Below are 26,461 nucleotides of genomic sequence, written 5' to 3'. Positions count from 1 at the left end.
TTGAAGAAAATGCCCCGTCTGAGGCAGGCCAGCCTCTGGCTCAGAGCTGAGCACAATGGAACCAGGAGTCACCAGCCTCCCCCAGGCAGGCCAGGCCCTCTGCCAGGGGCTTTCCTGGCATCAGGGCACTCCTCACCACTGGCCCCTCCTGCTGGCCCGTTCCGTAACCACAGCAGCACCCCATTGGCCCAGGAGCCACCACCACCCAGGCTGCAGTCAGTGTCCCTCCCAGGCATCCTCATGTGGCCATGTCTTCTAATGCTTGGTCAGTTTACACCTGTCTCTGCCCTAAACTGGGGGCTCCAACTCCAGAGGCCATGGAAACCTCTGCTGAGTAGGCCTGGGGTAGGCTGAGGCTGCTCCTCATGGAGAAAGTGGCAAGGCGGTTAACCAGGGTGGCCTTAGAAAGAGGCCTCATGCCCAGGTTGGTCTGCAGCCCCTCCCTGGACACCTTCCCGGCTCAGTGTCACTCACAGATCCATGCTGTATCCCCTCGGGTCACTCTGGGCCACTTTGGATGGCATGGGGAACTGAGAGGGGCACAGTCTCCCCGTCTGCAGTCATCTGGTGTTGCAGTTTGGAAGGAATCGTCATTCCTTTCACTAACCCTATCTGTCTTCCCCCCAGTTTACCACTGCTGTGTGGGAACTTGAAAAAGTGGGTAAAATTAGCTGGGCATGGTAGTGTGTGCCTGTAATCCCAGCTACTCGGGAGGCTCAGGTGGGAGGATCCCTTGAGCCTGGGAGGTGGAGGCTGCAGTGAGCTGAGATTATGCCACTGCACTACAGCATGGACAACATAGCGAGACTCCAGCTCTCGGACATGGCCACTGGGTTGCCCAGAGAGCAGCTTTCTCTACCCATGGGACTGTCCTTGGCTATTCCCAAGACCCCAGCCTGCTGAGGTGAAATTGCTTCCGCCACTTGTGTTCAGCCCATGTCCAGAGGGAAATCCACGTCCTTTCCAGTGTCACCAGGAGTCCCCGAGGGTGTGGCTCTGGCTGTCCCCTCTGCTCTACTGATTCTCCGTGGCTGGGTCTCACCTCACGTAAACCAAGTCACCTTGGAGGTGGCCGAGTCCCTTCACGGTTGAGTGTGTGGACAACTGGATTGCAGGTCAGGATAGAGGAGGGGTAGAGCTGGGGACCTAACATGAGCATCGCTGTTTGCAAGGCCTGGGTCCTCTGTCCTCCAGGGCCTGGCTCTTCCTGTGTGCTGTGTCCCGGCCCTCCTCCCTCCTCCCTCTCCCTCCTCCCAGCTTCATTGCTCCCACTGTCTCCCTCCCATCCCGTCATGGTCAGGCCCTGGGGGCTCTCCTCCCACACCTACAGGGACCGACAGGGCTGCAGCCCGAGGGAGCCCTCTGCTTGAAGACTGGTCCTGCAGCCAGCCTTGAACTAGCAGAGTGCCTCTCCGTCTGCTAACAGCGAAGCGGTGGGTGGGTTAAGATCACAGTGGATGCAGTGGATCGCCCCAAGATGGGTGAGTTCCCCATGCGAGGGGTGCTTGAGCCTGACTGGGCAGAAATCCTGCAGGGGCCTTGAAGACTCCTGTCCAGGATGGGCTGGCTGCTGAGGCCCCAAGGCCACTCGTGAGACTCTGGGGGCTTACGGCGGCATTTGGTCTCTGCAGGCTTGAGCAGTTCCTGCCCGGACGTGTGGTGCCACCCGACTGGAACATGTCACTTGGCAGCCCATTCTAGTGCAGAGCAATGGCCCCCATGCCCAGGAAGCCCCTCCTAACTTCTGGCCAAAGTTGCCTGTGTTATCTGCCCCAAGCCATGCCCCAGAAGTCCTCCAGCTGGGCTCGGCCCGGATGGCCATCTCCCTTTCAGCACATGGATCCGCTCCGTGAGCGTGTGGAGCCTCCAGGGAGTCATGCTGAAGCTCACGCCCCCGCATCAAGGGTCTGTGAGATGGTAGCCCCAGAGGCTGGCCCAGGGCCCAGAGCGGGCTCTAAGCCCCTCTTCCTCAGGAGGTGCCTCTCACCATGTCCTGCCCACAGGCAGCGCAGCGCCGGCCCTGATGGGCTGTGGCATGGGGAAGGGGCAGTGGAAACGCAGCTCCTCTGTGCAGCCTCCCTTCTGGGGCACCCCACAGCCCCACTTCCCGCTTCGTGCTGCAAGCTGGCCACCTGGTTTGCTCTGGGAGCTCCTTTACCTTTGCGCTATCTGGCTCCCCCTCCTCCCTTCCCCTCCCCCTTCTTTCCATCCTACCTGCCCGCCTCTTTAATCCTGTGAAGAAACAGCCCTCCTCTCTTTTATTCTGCTGTAGGCTGCTGTCTCAAAACACCATAAACGGTGCTTCTCAGCAAGCGACACTCATTTCCCACAGTTCCGGAGGCTGGAAATCCAAGCTCAGGCCCCGGCATGGTGGGGTTCCGGCAGGGGCAGTCTTCCAGTTTGCAGATGGCTGCCTTCTCACCATGTCCTCACGTGGCAGAGCAGGAGGCACTGACCCTCTGGCCTCTTGTCAGGGCACTGATCCCTCATGAGGGCTCCACCCCCCAACCTAATTACCTCCCAAAGGCCCCGCCTCCTAGCAGATGAGGGTTTCAAGTATGAGTCTAAGGGGACACGGCCACTCAGCCCATCTTGTTACCCACTGCACTCCAGCCTGGGTAACAAGAGTGAAACTCTGTCTCAAAAAACAAAAAATAAAGATAAAATGGGAATAATAAGAATATACTCCTGGCTGAGTTGTTTCAAGAGTTAGAGACGATGCGCCATAAAACGCAGCATCCATCAGTCATCCCGCCCAGTCCATCAGTCATCCCCACCCAGTCCATCAGCCATCCCCATCCGGAGCATCAATGATCCCCACCCAGAGCAGGGGATTTTTTGGCTTGGCTGGCCAAAAGCAGAAACAGTCTGTTTGTCGGTAGTGGGGTTTGTTTTACACCTACAGGAGGATGGGATATCTGGGGTACCTCATTCTTGGGGGCTGCCTTTGTCACCCCAGCATGGGGGACCCTGGAATGCTTGGCAGGGACAAGGCTGGAGTCTCAGGGGGGCAGGTGAGGTGCCGCAGGAACCCTGGGGTGGGTAGCCTCAGCTGGGCCGATGTCCTTCAAGAGCAAGCCGTCCGCTGGCCTACAGCCAGGCCTTGGGCTGCTTCAGGACACACGGTTTCCTGCTCAGCTGCCTCAGAGCAAGGCCTGCAGACCCTTCACGTTCCCAGCACTCCGCTTCCTGGCTCCAGCTGACAAAGCTCCAGCGGCGGGGCAGGAAGGGAGGAGATGAGGGTGTCTCTGGCCCAGCACTTTCCTCTGGGTGGAGGCAGACGGGAAAGGACAGTCAGGAGCCGCTGGTTTCACAGGAGCTCACTGAGGGCTTTGTCAGGTGTCCAGGGAGCAAGAAGCTCCCACCCTGGGGAAAATCCCTCCCTGGCCCTCATCGTGGGCTGGCCACCACTTACCCTGCAGAGGGACACACCTGGGCCGATGGTCTCAGCAGCCAGTGTGTGTGTGAAGGCAGCCTCCTATTGCCCCAGCCTCGGTTTCTTCTCTGGAATGGGAGGGTGTTGTCAGTATACTGGCAAGAGGTGGTGAGCGCAGATAAAACAGTCCCTGTGGGCGTCAACCCACCTCCCTGGGTTCCAGGTGCCTAGGCAGTCCAGACCAGGGGGGCTGGGGGCATCTGTTCCCAAGACTGCCCTGCTCATGTTTCACTCCCACTCCTCATTCAGAGGGCAGGAAAGGGTGAAATAACCCCTACCCCCCACGCTTTTCACCATTTCATTTCAGCGTTGAGGGCCCGGGCAAAGCTGGTCCTGGGGGACCCTGAGCTTTTGGCTTTTGCTGCCCCACTCCAGTATACCAGCAGTGGGTGGGCAGTCATGTGACCAGGCCAGAGGAACTGCATGAGGAGGGGAGCCTGAGGCAGACAGACACCTCTTCCAGCCCCTAGGGCCAGAACCCTGCCTGCTGGCCGCATTGGAGCTGAGCATTAAAGAGGAAGGGGACAGACAGAGCCCTAACAAGGCATTCATGACTTAAGTTGTTGGCTCAGTGTATGCTGGGGACAAAGAAAAGCTAACAAACTGACCTGCATTTATGGTAATTTCTAGTATGCTTGCAATGGATGACTTCCTGAGGTATGGTCTGTCCGCCTTGAAGAACTCCACAGCTGAAGGAGGGGAACTGTGGGAGCATGGATTGGTTTACACCTTGGACGGGGCAACAGATGAAGTGGTTGAGGCCTAGAGTCATATTTTCCAGTTTCCTTTGCAAACTATAATTCTTGAAATACAAAAGGAAGCTTTACCTATTTCATAGAAGACCTGGAATCCATAACCTCAGAAGATGATACTATTGGTAGAAAATTTGGAAGGATCAAGAAGGTCTTAAATTCTTGGATGACAGGCACATGTTGACGCGCTATGGAGATACCATTGTGCTTTGAGGTCACTGGGGCAGGAAGACCCGTCTACTCTAGGCCCCACCACTAGAACAGTCTTGGGCTGGATGGGTTATAGAGCTCAGCGGCTGTGATGGTTCTGTTCTTACATTAGCAAAAACAATTAAAAACACCAAAAACAAAAAAAAAAAGGAAGGGGAAAGGGAGGGGAAAAGGGGTGTGTTTACATGTGTGTTGGAAGGTAGGAGGGAGCAGAGATCCAGAGGAAAAATAAGTGGATCAGGAGGGCCTGGAGCATGAGGGGCTTGGGGGAGTTGACCTCTCCCACCCCAGCCCTAACAGACAGTGGGTAGGGCAGAGGCCCATTCCTATGGCCTTGCTAAAGAGTTTGCTGTTTATTCAGAGAACCAAGAGGAGGCAGCAGTGGGCTCCCACTAGGGGAACCAGGAGACCCCTTTGCATTTTAGGATCCTACTTCTGAAGTGGACCATGGCGAGGGGCCGGGCAGGTGCCAAGCTGGGGCTGGGGGCCAGTCTGGGGCTATGGCAGTGATTCCACAAGGAAAAGTGGAGGTGCCCTGGTTTTCTATGCTGCATAACAAATTATCATCAACTCAGTAGCTTAAAGCAGCACCCCTTTCTCATCTCACAGCTTCTGTGGGCAGGAACCTGGGCCCGGCCTAGAGCCTTTTGCTGGAAGCCTCATAGCCGCCTGTGGATCTGTTTGCTGGGCTGTGTTCTCATCCGGAAGCTCTCCTGGGAGGAATCTGTCCTCTCCCTGTGGCTGTGGGCTGGAGGCCACTCCTAGGTCTGCCACATGGCCCTCTCCGTGGGCAGCGCAACCTCAGCTCGCTTCTTCCAGGCCACGGGAGACACGCTCCAGCTAAGCAGTGTGGCCACCAAGTGACATCCCTGTGGCATATCTTATTGGCTAGAAGCAAGGCACAGGTCCCACCCATGCTCAAGGGCCGGGGGTACACAAGGTCGAGATCATGAGATAATCTTGGAATTCCGCCTGTGACAGGGACCTCCTCCTGTTTATTTGTGTACACAACCCTTCATAGCCACAGAGACCTGAGAAGATGTTTTACACAGACTTACACACCAGCTGGCTGTCTCGGCTGGGAAGAGTCTGGAGTTCTCCTCCCTTCCCGCCTGCCCTCGGGGTTTGGAGGCTGCAGGGAAGCTCTTCCGCTCACAGATCTGTTTCTAATCACGAATTCATCGGAGGGCTGAAAGGCCTCATGGGAAAAATGGGACTGAGCTCTGACCATTCCTCTCCCACCAGTGGCCTGAGTGGGTCAGTCCTAATTCTTCATTCCTCAGGACACAGTGTGGCTGAAGGGTGGGCATGGGACGTAGCCAGACCCGCAGGGCCTCTCCCAGGACTTCTGCTGGGGCTGGCAGGAATCACAGCCTCTTCCTTCCCGGGCTGCAAGATGTCCCTGGGCCTGCCAGGGCTGTAGGCCTAGCAGGCATGGCGATAGTCTCTCAGCAGCAGGAGAGACTGAGGCCAAAACCACCAGAGAAGTAGAGACAGTGAACTAATGGCTCACCTGAGCCCCAGATATGGCCAGGTCTGAAATCCACAGGGGACTCCCTCACTGGGCCTGGAGCTTTCTCTGTGGCCTTCCCAAAGGCAGCATCACACAGGTGACAATGAGGGCAGCTCATGGGCGCGTGGGGATGTTAGAGGAATCCCTGCTTACCAGGCCCCTGGATTGGTTTGTGTGTTTGTTTGTTTGTTTTTTGAGTCGGAGTCTTGCTCCATTGCCGGGCTGGAGTGTAGTGGCGTGATCATGCCACCATACCCAGCTAAATGTTTGTATTTTAGTAGAGATGGGGCTTCACCAGGTTGGCCAGGATGGTCTTGATCTCCTGACCTCGTGATCCACCCGCCTCGACTTCCCAGAGTGCTGGGATTACAAGCATGCACCACCATGCCTGGCCTAGGCCTCTGGTTTAATAAAACGTGACTAGAGTGACTCTATCTTGACGTGAGTAGCTAAGCACTCACAAGAATATTCAAGGTCTGAAAATAGCCACATTCTAAGCTGACCACCAATTAAAACAACAAAATTTCAAAGTATCATCTCCCACCACATTCCGCCTGCAGAACATCCACACGTCTGGAGACTACAGCCCTCTTTATTTAAAGACAGCATCGAGGAGCAAGCTTAGGTTGAAGGATTAATGGTCACCGATAACACCAATAGCCCCGCCTTCAGTGAGCACATCTGCCCATTCCAAGTTTCATTACCGCTCCTTAGAGTTTCTTACAAGCAGCGACACTCACAAAGGACAGTGCGTTCCTCCTCCCTCTTCCTGAGGATGTCCCACTCTGTAACAGAGTCGTTTCCAGTAAACTCGCTTCCTTCACTGTGCTCTGTGTCTTGCCTGGAATTCTTTCCTACACAAGATCCAAGAACTCTCTCTTGGGTTCTTGTGCCCCTTTGCAGGGAATTCTCCCCTGGAATTACTGGCAACCGCGAATCTGCTCTTTTGTCACTATAGAAGGTCACAGAAATGGAATTACACAATTTGTACTCTTCTGTGTCTATTTTTTTATTTTTATTTTTTTGTGGGAGGGTTGCTCAGCGTAATGTTTTTGAGATGAATCCATGTTAATGAATGTACCAGTAATTCTGTCTTTCTTGTTTTATGATTGTGTGGTTTTGCTGAATAGTATTGTAGGGCTGTCCTACAGTTGCTTTTTGTTTGGGGGTTTTTAGTTTTTTTAAAGCAGGGTCTTGCTCGATTGTCGTGGCGCACAGCCTCCAGGCTCAAGCGATCCTCCCACCTCAGCCTCTCAAGTGGCTGGGACTGCAGGTGTGTGCCATCATGCTCGGCTAATTTTTGTGTGTGCATAGAGATGGGGTCTCACTATGTTGTCAGGGCTGGTCTCAAACTCCTGGGCTCAAGCAATCCTCCCTCCTCGGCCTCCCAACGTGCTGGGATTATAGGTGTCACCACCACACCTGGTACACTCATGCCAGTGTTGTTTTGTCAAACCAGGGCCCTGGAAAGCAGGGGTTCCTCTAACACTCCCGTGGGCCCACTAGCCACCATCATTGTCACCTGCCTGATGCTGCCGTTGTTGCTCCGTTCATCTGTTCGTGCACGCTTGGTCTGCTTCCAGTTTTTGACGTTTAGGAATAAAGCCTCCATGAAGACTCAGGTTCAAGTCTTTGTGTGGACATATGCTTTCATTAATTTTGGGTAAAACACAGGAGCGGAATTGCTGGGCCATTCTTTTTTTTTTTTTTTAATTGCATTTTAGGTTTTGGGGTACATGTGAAAAACATGCAAGATTGTTGCATAGGTGCATACGTGGCAGTGTGATTTGCTGCCTTCCTCCCCTTCACCTATATGTGGCATTTCTCCCCATGCTATCTCTCCCCAACTCCCCACCCCCTGCTGTCCCTCCCCTCCCCCCAACAGACCCCAGTGTGTGATGCTCCCCTCCCTGTGTCCATGTGTTCTCATTGTTCAACACCCGTCTATGAGCGAGAACATGTGGTGTTTGATTTTGTGTTCTTGTGTCAGTTTGCTGAGAATGATGGTTTCCAGGTTCATCCATGTCCCTACAAAGGACGCGAACTCATCGTTTTTGATGGCTGCATAATATTCCATGGTGTATATGTGCCACATTTTCCCTGTCCAGTCTATCATTCTTAACTTTATAAAAAGTCACCAAACTTTCTTTCACAGCAGCTCCACCCTTGCGCACCCCCAGTGGCGGAGTGCGAGAGCCTCGGCCCTGCTCCTCCCAGCACGTGCCCTGCTCCTCCCAGCACGTGCCCTGCTCCTCCCAGCACGTGCCCTGCTCCTCCCAGCACGTGCCCTGCTCCTCCCAGCACGTGCCGTTGCCACAGCAGCTGTCATCGTCACTGTTCTGGGGGATCCAAGTGGCTTATTACTGTGGGTTTCATTTGTATCTCCCTGACGACGGATGAAGTGGAACACAATTCACATGCTGATTTGGCCTTCTGTATACAGTATCTTCCTTCATAAAGTGTCTGATGGATTCTTTTGCCAATTTGTTTTTGTTGGGTTGTTCATCGGGATCATGATTTTAATGGCAAATGTCAAAGGCAGCCCATATGTGTCCCCATGACACACTTGTGTTTATGCATGCACTCAGGCACACATGTGTGCACACACATGCCAATTCTCTTTATTTTTTATTTTATTATTTTTTTGAAGACGGAATCTCACTCTGTCACCCAGGCTGGAGTGCAATGGCGGAATCTCGGCTCACTGCAACCTCCACCTCCCAGGTTCAAGGGATTCTCCTGCCTCAGCCTCCGAGTTGCTGAAATTACAGGCATGCACCACCACACCCAACTAATTTTTCATTTGTAGTAGAGACAGGGTTTCACCACGTTGGCCAGGCTGGTCTCAAACTCCTGACCTCAAGCGATCTGCCCACCTCGTCTCCCAAAGTGCTGGCATGAGCCACCGCGCCCAGCCCAATTCTCTTTAATAACGTGAGGTGGGAGGACAACAGGACGCTGACTTTCATCTCACCTGCATTTCAGCTGTTCCACGAGAACTCCGGGGCGGGGTGGCATTTACAGTGCTTTCACCTGCCTCAGCCCATGAATCCGAACATCACTGCTGTGAGGTGTGAGATGGCAAATGAGGAAACTGAGGCCCAAGGGGACGAAGTGACTTGCTGAAGGCCACACAGCTTGGGAGGCAGATTGGACTTGAACCCAGGTTTGTCCGACTGAATCCAATGCTGTTTGTTCACTGCCCAACAGCAGCCTAGGATCAGAACTACAATAAAATAAAGTGTGAAGAATAGAGTACCAGCGGCCGAACCCCGCACTGTGACTACCCTGAGTGCCCAGCTCTGGAGGCCTCTCCCAGACCCTGTGTCTCGATACCCATGGACAGAGCCGGGCCCAGAAGAGTCCTCCCTTTCACGGTGGGGGACCCTGGAACCAGACAACCAAGGTCACAAAGTCTGGGGAAGCCTGAGTGTCTGAGCCTCATTGCCACATCCCCACTGAGACCTTTGGTGGGGGTCCCTTGCCACCGTCAGTGCTCATGAAATTCAAAGCTGCACCTCTCAGCATCCGCCAAGACGTCAGGGCGCAAAGAGGTGCTCTTTCTGCCACTTCACCCCTGTGGCCCATCTGTCTGCCCCCAAATCAGCCAGTTGGTGTCCCCATGACTCAACTGCTCAGGGCCCTGGTGGAAGCTTCCCTCAGCACTCCCCAAAGCCCCTCTCCTCCTCTTCTGGGTTCCAGCCTCTGCCCTTCCTCCCGGCCACAGCCCACAGGCCCCAGCTTGGTTTGGGAGCACACGCTCGCCGGGCTCCCAGCTTCTCCCCTTTCCTCCCCAAGTCTCAGGCCTCCCTGTCCCGACTCAGGATGGAGGCTGTGGACCCACAGCCAGGGAGCCAGGTGGGGTGGCCCGCACAGGAGGTCCGGGGAATTTCTGACCCTGGGTTCCGGAAGCCAAGGCCTCCCTCATGGAAACAGAAAGAACTGGGGGCGCAGTTCACACGTTCTTGAAGATGAGGGTTCCCGCAGCACACCCCATGGAACCGCGGTGCCGTCATGTGCACCCAGAGGTCCTGCTTCACCCCTGGAGCCACGGCCAAGGGCAGGGCACTGAGGGGCTGTGCCTGGGGCCTTGCGCTGCTGAGACCTCACTGGTGACACAGGCTCAGCACCCCTGCTGGAGCAGGCAGGTCCCGGCTGAGAAAGGAACCTGCAGGACAGGGGTGTGTGGGGGTGTGTGTGGGGGGTGTGCGCACACGCGCACATGTTTACACATGGATATGCATGTACGTGTGTTGTATAGCTAACGGGGGGGCTGGCTGAGCAAGGCGGAAATCCACAGGGCAGGTGGCAGCTGGGCGCTTGGGCAGCAGGCGATGCTGTAGTCCACGGGCGAGATCTCTTTGTCCTCGGGGAAGCCCCCGTTCTGCTTGTAAGGCGTTTCACTGGCTGCCTGAGGCTTCGCACCCCCAGCGCCGCTACGTGATTGAGAGTTATCACCTTTCACTCCAGTCAGCTGACTGCAGATGTGACTCACACCTACAAAACACCTTCACGGCAACCCCTAGGTGACAATTTGGTTGACCAAGAAACTATCATGTCTACGGCTGAGAGCTGCTGGAGTCCTGGCAGGGAGGGGTGGGGACCGGGGCTGTGCCCTGGTGATGGGTGTTTCCAGGCGTTGCCAGCCTCACTCACCATTTCCCGGGTTGGTCCCTCACCCTCTTGACTTCCCAGGGCTGCTGAGGTGGGGTCTGGGCTGCTGAGCAGGGCTACCTGGTCCCCAGGACTTCACCTGGAGGGCCTACCCCTAAGGCCCGGGGCTGAGGCTCCATCAGGGCCCATTCCACCGCCTCTGATGGAGCCTGGGGCTGAGCTGATGGGTGCGCAGACCTCCCTCTACCTGACACTGCTCTTCGCCGTGGCCGTAGGGCTACACCCTGGCCTGCCCGGACACAGCCTGACTGCTGCCTCCCCAGACCTGCTGCCTAGATGTGAGGGAGAGCCGGCGTCAGCCATTCAGCCGAGGGCTCTGCCTCCACCACTTCAAGGGGAGGGAATAGGCCCAGAGAACAGGACAAGGGCCTGGGGCACGACTCCAAGGCCTTTCTGCCCACCAGATGCCCTGAGATAAGGCCCAGCCCAGAACTCTGTGTCTCGGTGACAAAAGCTTCTGATCACGTAATCTGAGCTGCTGATCGTAAATCTCTGCAGGGTTGTCGCGTGCTGGGGAGGAGAACCCAGGTGTGCTGGATGCAGCTTGCGCCGCGCCTGGAGGGATGGTGCACATTTCTTCTCAATCCTGTGTTCAGCATGTCATGTTGGTAGCTTGACATCAGCCACGATGAGAATATTTACACCATAGATATTAACGAACACATCACATTAGTTCCCCTCGACCCCCTGCAGAGAGTTGGTTGTTAAACATTTTTTTTTTTTGAGATGGAGTCTCGCTCTGTCACCCAGGCCAGAGTGCACTGACACGATCTCAGCTCACTGCAACGTCTACCTCCTGGGTTCAAGTGATTCTCCTGCCTCAACCTCCCAAGTAGCTGAGACTACAGGTGTGCGCCACTATGCCCAGCTAATTTTTGTATTTTTAGTAGAGACAGGGCTTCAACATGTTGGCCAGGATGGTCTTGATCTCTTGACCTGGTGATCCACCCACCTCGGCCTCCCAAAGTACTGAAATTACAGGTATGAGCCAACACACCCAGCCTGCTTGTTAAACATTTGCTAGCGCACCACAGGAGAAGACCCAGAGGAGAAGGCTGGGATGGGGAGGAGGGAGTTTCATTCCTCCTCACGAGTCTGTGGGTCACTGGGGTGGTTCTTCCGCTCCACGCGGTATTGATGAAGGTCACTCTTGCAGCTGTGTGCATGGCCTTTCCCTCCGGGAAGATGGCCTGACCTCCCCACAGCATGGCAGCTTCCGAGAGAGGAGAGGCTGCCAGGCCTCCGAAGGCCAGGACCCGGTGAAGCATCACTTCCACCACATTCTATCTGTCAAACAGTCCCGAAGGCCTGTCCAGATCTGGTGTGGGAGGGAATACGGAAGATCATCCACATCGGGAGAGTCACTGGGGACCATCAGGGCAGTAGTGTACCAGCTGAGTGGGGCAGCTCATGCCTGGAACCCCAGCATTTAAGGAGGCCAAGGTGGGAGGACCACTGAGGCCAGGAGTTTGAGATGCCTGGGACATTTGTGTGTCTCTTGTGGCGTCTGTCCTCTGCTCTGTGCTCATGTCTGTCTTCACCCCTCGGTGATGTGGCTGTGCACATGGCCGGGTCCTAGTGTTTAACTCCAAGCCTGCCTACACTGTGCGCCTGTTTGCCTAGATGTGCACTTGGGTTCTGGCTGTCTCCTACACCCATGGTTCTCTTTTGTTTTTGAAGACTCCTTTTAATGTTAATATTTTTTCATGGTAGCTCTACCATCTATCAGTGGAAAATACTCAGTGACAAAAGACACCTTGTCTTTGCCCTATGAATTCAACAGGGCTTCTTAAGGGCTAGTTTTTCCCCTGGTTATGTTTCAAATTTTCTTGCTGTATCACTTGTCTAATCATTTTTGATTGGATGCTGGACATTATGATATTACATTGTTGGGAGCCTGGGTTTTGTTGTTTTCTTTCTAGCATTCATGAATTTGTTTGTTTTGGCACCCAGTTAAATTATTGGTGGCTGTTTTGCCCTGTCAAGGCTTCTTAGGACAGGTCGAGAGCAGCCCTTACCCCAGGGTGAGTGGAGTACACCTAATACGTGTGCTTTTCAAAAGGACGGCAATCAGGGCAGTGGTTACCAGGGGCTGGAGTGGAGGGAAGAAAGGATGACCAGGGCACGGGGACTATTTGGGCAGTAGAAATGCTTTCTGTCTTGATCGTGGTGGTGATTACATGACTATATGCATTTGTCACAGAGCTGCACACTTAAAAATGGCGAATTTCGCTGTATGTAAATGATACCTCAATAAATCTCTTTTTAAAAGGGTGGTTTTTCTGAGGTCTCTTCCTGAACGCCTGGCATGTTCCATGCAGTCTCTTCACCCTGGCCAGCCAGAGCTCTAAACTCTCCATGCCCCTGCGTCCTCCGGCACCCCCTTCGGCTCCCAGCTCCCAGCAGCTCTCCTCTGCCAGACTTTGCAGTCTCACCCTGTGCACGTGCAGTTTAGTGTTCACTCAAAGACTCAAGGGAGCGCCTCTGCAAATCTCTGGAGCTCCTTCTCTGCTCAACCCTCTCCCCTCTGGAGCCCCACAAGTTCCAGTCCCCTCGGTGGCCCTCAACTCCAGTCTCTGCCTGCTCTGACCCATACGATCGCCACTCTCTGAGCTCCACTTCCCTATGTTGTGTTCAGAAAATGCCCCAACCACCTCCGGGCAGAGAGCCAGGGTGAAGCCGGAGCTCCCTCGTGTGTGTCCTTCTCTAAGGTCACAGCACTGCCACGGCATCTATGCTTCAAAACAGTTGCTTCATGTCATTTGTCTAGTTTTCTAGTTGTTTATGGGGGAAAGGGAAGCCTGCTATCTGTCACCGTCTTATGGCTGCAGCTGCAGTCCCCGCAGAGCTGTGGGAATTTAAAGTTGGTTTCAGTCCTCCCACCTCATCTCCATAAGCTTTACGCTCAGCGGCACCAGTGATTCCCCAGAGAATCCATTGCATACTTGGGGTGCCTGCTCTGGACTCTGTGTGCCCCTGAATCCTAGGACACTGACACCCACCCTCCCTCCTCCCACTCACCCTGCAGCTTCCACTCAGACCCCCAGGAAGTCTTCCCTGGCCCTTACGCTGGGCTCGGTCGGGTCTGTGTGTGCCCGTAGCCCCCGGGCATCCTGGTAACCACTTATCTGTGTGTCTCAAGGACTCAGTATGGAGTCCTTGCCCCTGCTGCGTCCTATCCCTTCACCTTGGGCCTGGAGCACTTCCACGAACATGTGAACACAGAAAGAAGTGAAGTAGCTCACGTGCACACAGAGGCACCCATGCGCACACCTGACTCGTGCAGTTGACAGACTGTGGCCAGCATGGACATGATTCCCAGGTACTCGGCAGAGCTTCACAGCCGGTGTACTCGGGGCTCTAGCTGGGATCCCTGTCTCAGATGCAGCCTGGAGGAGGGCACCATAGCTCCTGGGTCTTTGTGCCCTGAGACCCCTTCCTGTCCCTCCCCACCACTCCCACCAGCTGCTGGGGAGCCGAGGTCGCCCCTGCGTCTGATCGCTGTGTACACAGCCTTATCTTCCCAAGTCAGGGCCTTGGCACAGTCTCAAGTGCAGAGATAACGCTGTGTGTTTGCTGCCTGGGCCTTCCAGGAAACCAGAGGCCTTTCCAGAAAGCCCATGGCTCTGAGCCTGATGCCCAGGGCCCTGCCGTGGGGAGGAGATGGCCCCACAGTGGGTCTGTGGAGACAGGCAGGGCCAGGGCTGGTCACAGGGGCCACAGGCTCGGGGTGGGGGGGCCTGGAAACCACAGTATCTTCCCTTGGACAAGAAGACTCATTCTGGTAAAGCCGCTTCCCCTGCACCCTCCACATCCAATCAGCCCCCAAGCTGGGCCAGTTCCTCCGCTTTCCACACTGAGTCCCTGCCTCATTGCGTCTGTGCCTGGAGTGCTGCCTCCCACTTCACTGCCTCCCGTCCCTTGTCCAGCCGTAGCCAGATTGGCTCTCCACAGTCCAGTTGCTCGGGAACTCTCCTGCTCAAAACCCTCTCTGACCGTGGCTTCCCTCTAGACTAATTCCAAACACATCCGGCAGCAGAGTGAGGAATGCAGAGTCCCAGGCCTGGATTTGGGCCCCGGGCCTGCTGTTTCTCACTGGAGATGATGCAGGGGTTCCAGGCAGTGGCGGGGAGGGGCCTGCATCTGCTGAGAGAGGTGGGGGAGGGGAGTCCAGCCCTGAGGGGCTGCACGGGTGCCCACCCCTTTCCCAAGACAGGAGACCCTCAAAGAATGAAGAGGCAAACGGTTTTGTCGCATTCCACTCCCAAGCTCTGCAGCCCGGCCCGGTGCCCTCACATCACAGCTGCACCCGTCTGAGGCAGGCCAGGTTCCCACCCCACCTGCTGCAGCCCCGGAACTCCCTTCTCCACTCTCCTCCCTGCTCTGGCCCAGCCTTCGCCGCCACATCACTGCTGCTGTGAAGGTCTCCAAGGCTGCCGTTCAGGCCTCCTTGCCCGGTTCCTGCCATGCCAGGTGCTCTACTGCCACCTACCCCTTCAGTGACACCGTGGGGACTGTGTCACTCACGGCCGCCTTCACCCTGCCCTTCCTGTCTCCAGGAAACCCTCGTCCTGCAGTCTGCCTCCCCCTGTGCAGCGGGGTGTGTCCTGGGCAGTTCCCGGGCTGAGACCTTGGCCGGGTTCCTGTCTGTCTTTGCAGCCTTCCTATGGATTTTTAGAGTGCTTTTCTGCCCAAGTTGCTAGAGAGTTTTCTGTTGCTTATGACCGAGAGCCCTGACAGACATCAGTGTGAATCAGCGGAGTCACCAGCGCCCGGAGCAAGGCCCCGACCAGGTATGAGCCCAGGAAGGTTGGCCTTTTCCTTTGCAAGGTGTCCCTCTCTCTCCAGGTTGATGGGCCCCACCTGATGGCAAATTGCCCCAGGGAAGAAACAACAGCTAAAAACATCCCGTGACACAGGCACTCTTCAGAAGCCCCGGCCCCACCCTTCCACATGGTCTTCCTTCTCAAAGTTAGCAGTCAAGCTACCGGCAAACCGGCAAGCTAACCCAGCCCCCAACACACACGCACGCACACGCACGCACACGCACACAGGCACGCACACATGCACGCACGCACACAGGCACGCAATTATACACACATGCTTGTGTGTGTGCACAGGGGCACACACACATGCATGCACCTTTTACTGCCACTCCTGGTCCACAGAAGGCCTTGGCTGCCACATGAGACCCAGCACTTCCCAGGGCAGTCACCCATCAGCACGCAAGAGCCAGGGTGCTGTGGGGCTGCTTTGCTGAGGCTCCCTTAGTGGCGGGCCACTTTTAGCTAGGTTCCATGACTATGCGGAGCCCAATCTCTTCCTTGTTTTTCCTCAATCCCCCTGGACCCCTCGAGGTCCAAGCCCTCTCCGACTCTTTCTCATGAAGCCCTTTGGGCACGATGTCTGTAAGAGAGACCCTGCACACGGACCCCGCTGCAGCCCCCGGGCCCTGCCTGCACTGGCAAGGTGCAGCAGAGGTGGCGGCGCCCCGGAACACACAGCATCAGACGGTGTTTAGGACGCTCTCAGGCCAGAGGGTTCTCTGTGGTGTCCCATGAGGGAAAATACCCACAGTGGGTCTGCTTTGGGTTTGTCTGACGTGTCCTTATAATTGGGGTCAGGGTGTGATCTTTGGTAGGAAATCTCCCAGGCAATGCCGTGTTCTTCTCGCTGGAACTCATGCTGCCTAATACGATTGCTTTCCCCCGTGGCTGACGGTGTTCGCTGCTGCCAGGTGTCTCCATGTCAAGTTACTCTTTTTTATTTTGTAATTAGTAAGTATTTTGAGGGGAGGTACATTGAAATTATGTAAATATCCATTTCTCGTTAACATTTCAATTTATGTATATATTAGTTTATATCCGTGTGGAGGGGTGATATGCTGTTTTGTTCAGTGAGTTATGTGTTACAATCATTTATTTACTTAGATGCTCAAAACTTTCCCAGGTTTGGCTAGCGGGAGCCCTCATGGTCTGAATGTCTGTATCCTCTCCATGTTCCAGTGTCAAAATCCTCACCCCCAGGGTGATGGCATTAGGAGGCTGGGCCTTCAGGAGGTGATTAGGTCATGGGGGTGGGAGAGGCCAGAAAGCTGGCACCTTTCTTTCCGTCACAGAAGGACACCGTGAGAAGTCAGCCAGATGCAACCCAAAGAGCGCCCACCAGAACCCAGCCATCAAGCTCCCGATCTCAGACTTCCCAGCCTCCTGACTGTGCGAGATATGTTCCTGTTTCGCAGAAGCCAGCGTTACAGGATTTTTCATGGCAGCCCGCATGACTAAGAGCCCCTTCGCTGGCTCTTGTGGCCTTTTGACAGGTCCTGTCATGCTTGGAGCAAGTCCTTGCTTTCTGGCTCAGCAAGGTGGTCCAGGCCCATCTACTCCATCCCCTGCCCTGTCCTTGGAGTCAGCCATTTTTCCAAGGAGGTTTGGTTTCTTTTAGTGAACAACACTTAGAAGCCAAGATTTGGACAGCAGGGTGATTGTTATTAGAGTGTCTCTCTGGACCTGAGAGAGCAGCCACACGCCCTCACAGCAGTGCAGACTCACATAGCAGTAACATGCATGCATACATGGGCAGACACACATGCACTCACAGAAGTAACATATGCACACATGTTCAGACACATGCACTCACAGCAGTAACATACATGCACACGTGCAGATACACACACAGCAGTAACATGTGCACACAAGTGCAGACACACCCGCCCTCACAGCAGTGCAGACTCACATAGCAGTAACATGCATGCACACACGGGCAGACACACACAGCAGTAACATGTGTGCACACACACATGTGCAGACACACACAGTAACATGTGCGCACACACGTTCAGACACAAGCACTCACAGCAGTAACATGCATGCACACATGTGCAGATACACACACAGCAGTAACGTGCACACAAGTGCAGACACACCCACCCTCACAGCAGTAACGTGCATGCACACGTGCAGACACACACCCTCACAGCAGTAATGTGTGCACACACATGCACACACACGCCCTCACAGCAGTAACATGCATTCACACATGTGCAGATACATGCCCTCACGGCAGTAACATGCACCCACACATATGTACACACACACTCACAGTAGTAACGTGTGCATACGTGTGCACACACACAGCAGTAACATGCATGCACAAACTTGCAGACATACACGCTCACAGCAGTAACATGCACGCACACATGTGCAGACACATGCACTCAGCAGTAACATGGGTGCACACAAATGCACACGCCTTCACAGCAGTAAAATTTGCACACACACGTGCAGACACACAGCAGTAACATTTGCGCACACACCTGCAGACACACATGCATGTCCACTTTTATTTTTGAGACAGGGTCTCGCTCCATCGCCCAGGCTGGAGTACAGTGATACAGTCACGGCTCACTGCAAACTCCAACTCCCCGGCTCAAGCAATCCTCTTGCCTCAGCCTCCTGAGTAACTGAGACTACAGACGCACACCACCACGTGGGCCCAGCTAATTTTTTTTTAATCTTTAGTAGAGACGAAGTCTCACTGTGTTGCCCAGCTGATCTCAAACTCCTGGCCTCAAGTGATCCTCCGGTCTTGGCCTCCCAAAGAGCTAGGATTTCAGGCGTGAGCCACCATGTGCAGCCAATGTTATTTCTTGATAGAAGCCAGAGGCCGGTGCTTTGCGCTCAGAAGCGCTGCCATAGCAACCCTCGTTCAGCTGTGCCAAGCACCCACCATGCACTCAGCACGTTCTTTGTGCCACCTCCATCTCCAAGTTAGCCCATGAGTCAGTTTCATCATGGCTCCCATTTTCAAACTGCAGAAACGGAAGCTCGGAGGGGGTGCAGCGAGTCACCTGTCACACAGCCGAAGGGCAGCATGCAGACAGTCCCACTCCCTGCCTGTTTCGGCTGGCTTGGGACACCTCTAGAAATACAGTTAGATTCCCTGTCTTACTTGTCCCAGGCCCTTGAGCTCTAGGGTCTCCTCACTCAGGAATTAGTGCTTTAGATAAGAAGGTCTCCTCCTGGGGACTGCAGTGACCTCTTGCAACCTGCGTGCCCACGGGGGATTTCTCTGGGGGAACGGGAAAGTACTGAGAGCTCATTCCAGGAGGTGGGCAGGTGACCACTGCTTGCTGGGAGGCTGAGGACCCTCAGCCAGGGAAGGGCACAGACCCAAGGGACCTGGTGGCAGATGGGAGGCTCTTTGGGGTGGCCTGGTGGATGCCACTTCCCAAGTTTGCTTACTGGGTCCTGCCTCAGACCTGAAGAACAAGAATCGCCAGAGGGGAGGGTAGCGTGAGTGGCCGCCAGTCACCTGGGCCAGCTACAGAAGCCAGGAGGTGACTTTGGTGCCGTCTACCCTGCAATCAACATGCAATCGGGGAATCCCCTGCCCAGGTCTACAGAACATCAGGCTGGAGACAGGGAGACTCTCACAACGCAGAAGCCCGGCAGAGGCGGGCGGTGTCTGCAGGCTTCCACGGCAGGCAGTGGTTCCTGCCCAGACCCTGCTTCGCTCCCCTAAGACCAGGGGAGGGCCAAGCTGACCTTTCCACATTTCTGCCCCACATCCTCAGGCAAGTGTGAGAGGCATGGGAGCCATCGGCTCCCCCCAGATCTCCCACCCTCAGCTCTGTGCCCCTGGGTCCCCGAGTCCTGGGGCTGGGGATCACCAGGGCCTCACGTATCTGGCCCTGCTTTCAGGAAGTCTTCCCTCTCTGGGCCTCGGTTTCTCCATCTGTCTCATGTGGTGCAGTGAGACCGGCCCCTGCTCTGCAGGTGGGCAGCCCTGTGCCCCTGCTGCAGGTCTCTGGGAAGGATGCTCGGGCCTCAGGCTTCTTCAGGGCAGACATGTGGGGCCCACCTGTCACTCGTGTTGGGGACAGGTGTGCGGGAGGGGGTCGCTGGTAGGCTGTGCCATGCTGCAGGGAGCAGAGAAGCAGCTGGGGTGGTGGTCGTGGGCTCTAAGCAGGGGGCAGAGGCCAGAGTCTCTGGTGGGAGGCGGATGGCCCACAGATGCCATCCTGGCGGCCACCAGAGAAAGTGGTCACTGAACCCCAGCCATCATGATGAATGCCATCAGGGAAAGCTGGCCCACGAGTTGTGGGCTGGGGCTTCTGAGGCCTGCGGGTCTTGGGCCCAACTGGGGCTCTGGTCCTACACCTGGCCCTGCTCAAGGGCTCGAGGCTCTGTGCCTGCTCTCCAGTGTGGCCCTTTAAACCCAGGACAAGGAGAGGGAACAGGGTGGGAGACTTCTGTACCAGCGACATGTGACTCAAGTAAACTTCAGGGCCCTGGAATCATCTGGAGGCCAGAGCTGGAAGTGGGGGAAAGGTCGCAGCGTCGTGCCAGCTGTGGGGCTGTGGCCAAGGCCAGAGCGGGGAAAGGTGACTGGTGGCCAGTGGGGCCAGACACCCACAGGCCAGCCCTGGCCTGGCTGCCAGCCACCTGGGCCAGCTACAGAAACCTGCGGACAGGCCTGGCCGGCTTCTGGTCTCCAGGGCAGGCAGCAGGCCGGCGTGGGGAGGGAGGGCCGTGGAAGGAGGCCCCGCGGCAGCGCCTCCCTCTTCCTCTTGGAAAGGCTTCTCCAGGCCCCAGCCCTTGCTGTCCCAACAAGAGGGCCTTCTGGGGCCACGCCAGGGTGTGATGCTGGAGGCGGGGAGTTGGACGGGGGGCCTGGTGACTGCGGGCCTCCCATGAGGTGACTGCGGGCCTCCCATGAGGCCCCTGCTGACCGTCCGGCCCTCCTCACCCACGGGCAGGGGCTGGTGGAGGAGAAAGGAGAGCGGGGACCGTGCTCCTCCCTCAGCTAGGCCTATTCACACCAGGCTGTGGCCGGGACCACGCAGCAGCCGCCGCACGCAGGTGCCGGGCGCTCCACCAGGCCCGGGCGCGGAGCATCTAGGCTGTTTCGAGAGTGCTGCTGAGTTTGTTTCAACAGCAGATGGGTAAGCCTGGCTCCTGTCACTGCACCCCAGTGCCCTTCCAAAGCCGCCCGCTGCGGTCTGAAGCAGTTGCATACACAGAGGATTCCAGAACAACTGGGAGGTGAGCCCTGGACAGGGAGAGCAGGAGGCGCTCAGGCGTGGGCTTGGCTGGCAGTCAGCAGATGTTCACCAGGGCGAGGGCGAGGGGGGCGCTCTCGCTGGGAGCCGTGCAAGCAGAGGTGGGCGAGGGCAGAGCCGTGTCCACAGGGACTCATAGGGAGTTGCTGTCTCAGGCAGAGACAGGGTCCTGCCAACTCTGGATGCAGGCGGACTGGAGCTGGGGAACCTGGAGAAGGAGAGCTGTTTTCAGGTAGAGAGATCCAGGTCATCTTTTAATGAAAAAAAAAACCTGGCTTCACTGAGATATAATTCATATACAGTGAGTATACAGTTTGGTAAGTTTTCATGTCTACACTCCTGAAACTGTCCTCACATCAGATATTGAACATCTCCATCACCCCCGAAGGGTTCTTTGAGCCCCGTTCTACTCCCTCTCTCCCGCCCCGCCCCATCCCAGGCAGCCTCCCATCTTTCTGTCACCATGGATCGTTGGCATTTTCTAGAGTTGTAGATGAAGGGTCATGTGGGGTGGGTTCTTTTTGTCTAGCTTCCTGAGTTCCGCAGTCATTTTGAGACTCTCATCTCTGTGTGGTCGGTGGTTTATTCCTCTCTTGCTGAGCAAGATCCATTATATTCTTCAGCTCCTGCGGGAGCCTTGAAAACCAAAAGCCACAATCACAGCAACACCCAGCAGCCTGGAAGCCCCCGGAAGTGGCAGATCGGGGTGGGAGCTCCTTCAAAGGCTTAATGCTGAGGACTGTTGTTATTCCGATGCCTGTGGGTCCCTGGAAAACCCTGCTGGCAAGGCTGCCTCCATTTGACCTGCCTGGGAGCTCCCCCAGTAAGAAAAGCCTTTTTCCCAAGGGGATTTGTCAAAAACGATTTGGAAGAAATCACCTAATTTCATGGCTGAGGAGGAACCCGGCAGCTGGAGCAGACACTGGACTCACCGAAAGGCTGAGGAGGAAAAACTGGGCAATGAAAAGTGCAGAGATGCCTTCAGAGGCTCCACGTGTCCCCCAGGCCCCGGGACGCTGTGTACATTTCCAGGCCCCCGGGAGGCCCTGCGGATTCCTGGGCTGTAGACATGCTCAGGAAGGACCTGGGGTGGCTGAGAGCTCACCTCTGGGTGAGCTTGAGGCTCTGAGCAGCAGGACGTGCAGGCTAAGGCAGAGTTGCTGCCTGCCTGGCTGAGGGTCCGAGGTGGCCCCAGCACCCCGCAGAGCCCTTGGCAAGGCCTGGGGAGCTTTGGCATTGAAGGCCATTTCTGTCCAATCATTAGCCGCCCACCGCACTGCTGAGAAAAGGTTGCAGGGTCCACACACAACACAGAAAGCGGACTCCAGAAGGAGGCCGGAGACGTCACTCAACAAACAAAACCACAGCCACACAGCCTGGGGAAGGGGGAGCCCGATTTCCACAGTAGCCACGTTATGTTACTAAAATGCCCAGTTATTAACAAAAACTTACCGGACATGCAAATAATCGTGAAAGTACGGCCCATGTACAGGGGGAGATCAACAGAAACTTCCTGAAATGGCCCAGACACTGGATTTATTAGCAGAGACATTAAACTCATTGTCTAAAATATGCTCAATAAACTAAAGGAAAGCATGTCTAAAGAATTAAAAGAAAATATGAGGACGCTGTCTCACTGCATAGCTCGTCTGGGGCACCGTCTGCTGCTGGAGCCACTCCACACCCTTCCCCATCGCCACCCCACCCTCCAAAAGTTGCCTGCAAATAGCTCCAGATTAGAAATTGGGCTGGCGAGCCACTAGGAGCCCCTCAAGTCCAAGGGAGCTGGAATTAAAGCGGCAGCCGGCCTGGCCTCTGAGTCCTGCGGGCGCTGCTGAGCTGGGCACACCCTGCTTTGAGGATCCAAAAGAACAAAAATGACAAAGAGCCTGGCGCAGAGGCTCACGTCTGCAATCCCAGGCACTCAGAAGGCTGAGGCAGGAGGATTGCTTGAGGCCAGGAGTTCGAGACCAGCCTGAGCAACATAGTGAGACCCTGTCTCTCCAAAAATAATAATAATTAGCCAGACTCGCCCCTGTATTCTTAGCTACTTGGGAGGCTGAGGCGGGAGGATCTCTTGAACCCAGGAATTTGAGGCTGCAATGAGCTATGACCACGCCACTGGACTCCAGCCTGGGCCACAAAGTGAGACCTTATCAAAAAAAAAGGAGTCAGGTATTGGGTATGGGGTGGAAACAGGAAAGGGCACGGGCTCTGTGGACAGCCGAGAGCTGGCCGGCGCTGTCTGCTGCTGTGACAAGTCACTGCCCACAGCCCTGGAGATGATGGCCCTGCCTGGCCAGCGTGCCCTGTCTGCCTCAAGGTGCTGGAGCAGCCTGAGGGTGGGGTTCTCCTCTCCTTTGGTCTCTCCCTCGGGGCTGCTGGTCTCCGGGGCACCCTGGCAGCCTCACCCCAGCCTGCATGGCCTGCAGGATGTTTGCTGACTAATCAAGACCAGCCGAGTGAACAGAGCCAAGAGCCTCGTGTGGACGCCTGGCAACTGGGCCACTCTGCTGGCTGCCGAGCTCTCCCTGTGCTCTGTCTGCAGTGACAGGGCCGGGAGTTCACTGACCCACACGGACCCAACAGGACAACATGGACAGGAGCTGGGAGGCCACGGGGAAATCTAGCCGGCTAGGGGTGGGGAGCCACCGCAGAGAGCTTGCCTCAGGCCCTGGGAGGCTGTGGGAGGCAGGTTTGCCCAGGTGCCCCCCGCGTCCCATGGCCAAGCCCAAGCTCTGGGCAAGCAGACCACACCCAGCACCCACCCTGGGAGCAGGGCCACCTAGACTACCCATGGGTACTGGGGAAGGCAGTCTGCCCACCCCACAAAATGAGCATTCTTTAACCTTGGCTGCTGTGATATTAATTTTAGATGTCCACTTGCTGGATAAAGGAATACCTGGAAACGTGGGAAAGCCTTGTTTCCGAGTGTGTCTGTGAGGGAGTTTCCAGACACTGGCATGTGAGTCTGAGTGGGCTTGGCAGGGAAGAGCTGCCCTCAGTGCGGGCGGGCGGCATCTACCCTGCGGGGGCCATGGTCCTGCGGGAGCTGAAGCACACTCTTCCTGTCCTTGGACAACGCCAGGCTCCTTGTCGTTTGGACTTAGCCCGTGGTCCCCGGCTCTCAGGCCTTTGGGTTGGACTGAAAGTTACACCATTGCTGCCCGAGTTCTTTGGCTTTCAGACTTGAACAGGGCCATGCTGCCAGCATCCCAGGGTCTCCAGCCTGCGGGCGGCCTGTCGTGGGATGTCTCAGCCTCCATAAATGTGGGGCCCAGTTCCCCTCATTAATCCTCTGTCTGTCTATCTGTCTGTCTATCTTTCAGTCCTGGTCCCGTTCAGAAAGCCTGAGAATCAAGACCAAGAGCACCAGTGTCTAGCGCAGGAGAAGAAGGGTTTCCCGGCTCAAGAAGAAAGTGAATTCACCCTTCCTAGGTTTCTGTGCTGTTCAGGTCCTCAGAGGGTTGAGTGCCACCCAGCCACACGGGTGACGGTGACTCCTCCTCAGTCCACTCATTCAGATGCCAGTTTCTTCCGGAAACATCCTCACAGACACTCAGAAATGAGGTTTCACTGGCGAGCCAGGCATGCCTCGGCCCCTCGCCCACCCCTGTCAACTTAGCACCCATCTGCGTCTCCTTAAACCTCACTTATCTCCAAATAAAGGCAATGACGAGGTCATCACAGAGCCCTTGGTGGTGCTTATTCTTCTCCTGGTATCCTGTACCCTAAATATCACGACGTGAAATTAACCATACTTAACCACTGACAGAAAGCCAACACATGTATGTTACATGCTAACAGTATCAGAGAAGAACGAAAACAAAGATATTTGCGAACTGCATGTATACCACGAACGTATTCACACTAAGGGGGAAATGTGGCCACAGCAGTCCTATTTCTGTGTGGGGTCGGAGCTGGTCCTCATTCCTGCCTTCTGCCACTTCCCATCCTGCATGGCCTTCGCCTTCAGGAAGCACCTCAGCTGGCCGCAGCTCTCTATACCTGGTGGGGTGACCCCAACCGTTATTCCTGCGAAGGGTCTGGGCCTTCAGTAATCCTGCCTGGATTCGGTTGTTGTAATTTTCCATTGACCTGAATCACAGAACATGCGAATATTAAGAGGGCCCTAGAGATCACTGGCATTCCAGACATCCTCTCTCACCTCCTTTGTGCAGGAATGTCCAATTTCCCTTGTAGTCTGGCTCTGTCACCCCCGTCAACACCATAACCCTCCTCCTTTGCCTGTTGACTCAGAAGAATGAGGACCCCAAAGTGCCCAGTGGCAATCTTAACTTACAGTTTAATGCAATCATTGTTGTGTGTCCTGGTAAAAGCATTTCTCCCTTGAGAATTAAGGCCACTAGGCCAGCAGAGCATGATGTTGTGGGAACAGGAGGCAAATATTTTGCTACAGGGTCACTTGGGGTGATGGTGAGTGGTGCCACTCCCATTCCCACCCCTTGATGCCTGGACCCGCAAATCCTGGCTATGGGACAAACAGCATTATCCATTGCATGTGGGTTCGGAGCAGATCACAGCCTTACAGAGAACCTTGCCCTAGCCTTGCAGGTATTGGCACCTAGCTGGTGCTGTAACTGTGGCTTCAGAAGGCCATTCCACTGTTCTATCAAGCCAGCTGCTTCCGGACGACGGGGAACATGGTAAGACCAGCAAGTCCCATGAGCATGGGCCCACTGCCAAACCTCTCTGGCTATGAAGTAAGTTCCTTAGTCAGAAGCCATGCTGTGTGGGGGACCAGGAAGGCGGATGAGGCATTCTCTAAGTCCGCAGATGGCAGTTTTGGCAGAGGCACTGTGTTCACGGAAAGCAAATCCATATTCAGAGTGTCTCCAGTAAGGGCAAAACACTCTTCCTTCCATGCTGGAAATGGTCCAGTGTCATCAACCTGCCCCGAGGTAGCTGGCTGGTCACGCTGGGGATGGGTGCCCTATCAGAGGCTCATTGTTGGTCTCTGTTGTGGAAGATGAGACGGTCAGCGGTGGCCGTAGCCAGGTCGGCCTTGGTGAGTGGCGGTCCGTGTTGCTGAGCCCACGCACAGCCTCCATCCCTGCCACCACGGCTGCTCTGTTCATGAGCCAGCCCCAGAGCAATCATCTTCTCCACCTGCTGATTCAAGCCCTCCTCTTCTGAGGTCACTCTGTTGAGCATTTACATGAGAGAAAAATTATCTTTACATTTTTGCCCATTCAGAGAGGTTTTACCTCTTCCCCAAATTTCTTTGTCATCAGTTTTCTAATCATGCTCCTTCCAAGTTCCTATGTAGCCAAACCATTGCTGTGAATGGGAGTGTAACCCACATCTGGCCATTTCTCCTTCCAAACAAAGTGAATGGCCAGTTGCACTGCTTGGAGTCCTGCCCACTGGGAGGGTTTCCCTTCACCACTGCCTTGAGGGATGTCGCAGAGAGGGGCTGTGGTGCTGTCACTGTCCACGCTCAGGTGCCATCCCCATATGATGCGGAAACATGTGTAAAGCAGCCTGAGTCTTCTCTTCCTCTGTCAACTGAACACAGGGAACTCCCCATGAGGCCATAGCTGCAGGCTGGGAGAGAGAAGGCAGGGCAGCAGCGACAGGGGACCAGGAGCATTTGGGCCGCTTCTTCTCGTAACTTCCTTGTGCCTCAGGGCCTGGGGGCCCGGTCCTGTACACACCACTTTCATTTGATGACAGTGTTACTGTGCACACCCAACCTTATGGCTTGGAGGGTCAGATCACACCCAGTTCACGATGGGCAGCTTGGGTCGTATAGTAGCTTGGTGGCCCCTGTCAAGTGTTGAGTTTTTACT

The 26,461-nt window shown here is 55.5% G+C and overlaps 1 long non-coding RNA gene across 1 annotated transcript; it reads left to right on the top strand.

Annotated features, from left to right (window-relative positions):
- The first annotated feature begins 15,263 nt into the window (after positions 1–15,263).
- Positions 15,264–24,332, top strand: LOC105707811 (uncharacterized). Its single transcript, XR_010337979.1, has 2 exons — positions 15,264–15,378; positions 23,978–24,332. It is a non-coding gene; the product is annotated as an uncharacterized LOC105707811 (long non-coding RNA).
- The last annotated feature ends 2,129 nt before the right edge of the window (positions 24,333–26,461 follow it).

The sequence above is a fragment of the Aotus nancymaae genome, unplaced genomic scaffold, assembly GCF_030222135.1.
Source record: "Aotus nancymaae isolate 86718 unplaced genomic scaffold, 86718_ANA_hifiasm-v0.15.2.pri h1tg000057l, whole genome shotgun sequence".
NCBI lineage: Eukaryota > Metazoa > Chordata > Mammalia > Primates > Aotidae > Aotus > Aotus nancymaae.
This window is presented reverse-complemented; position numbering and strand designations above follow the sequence as displayed.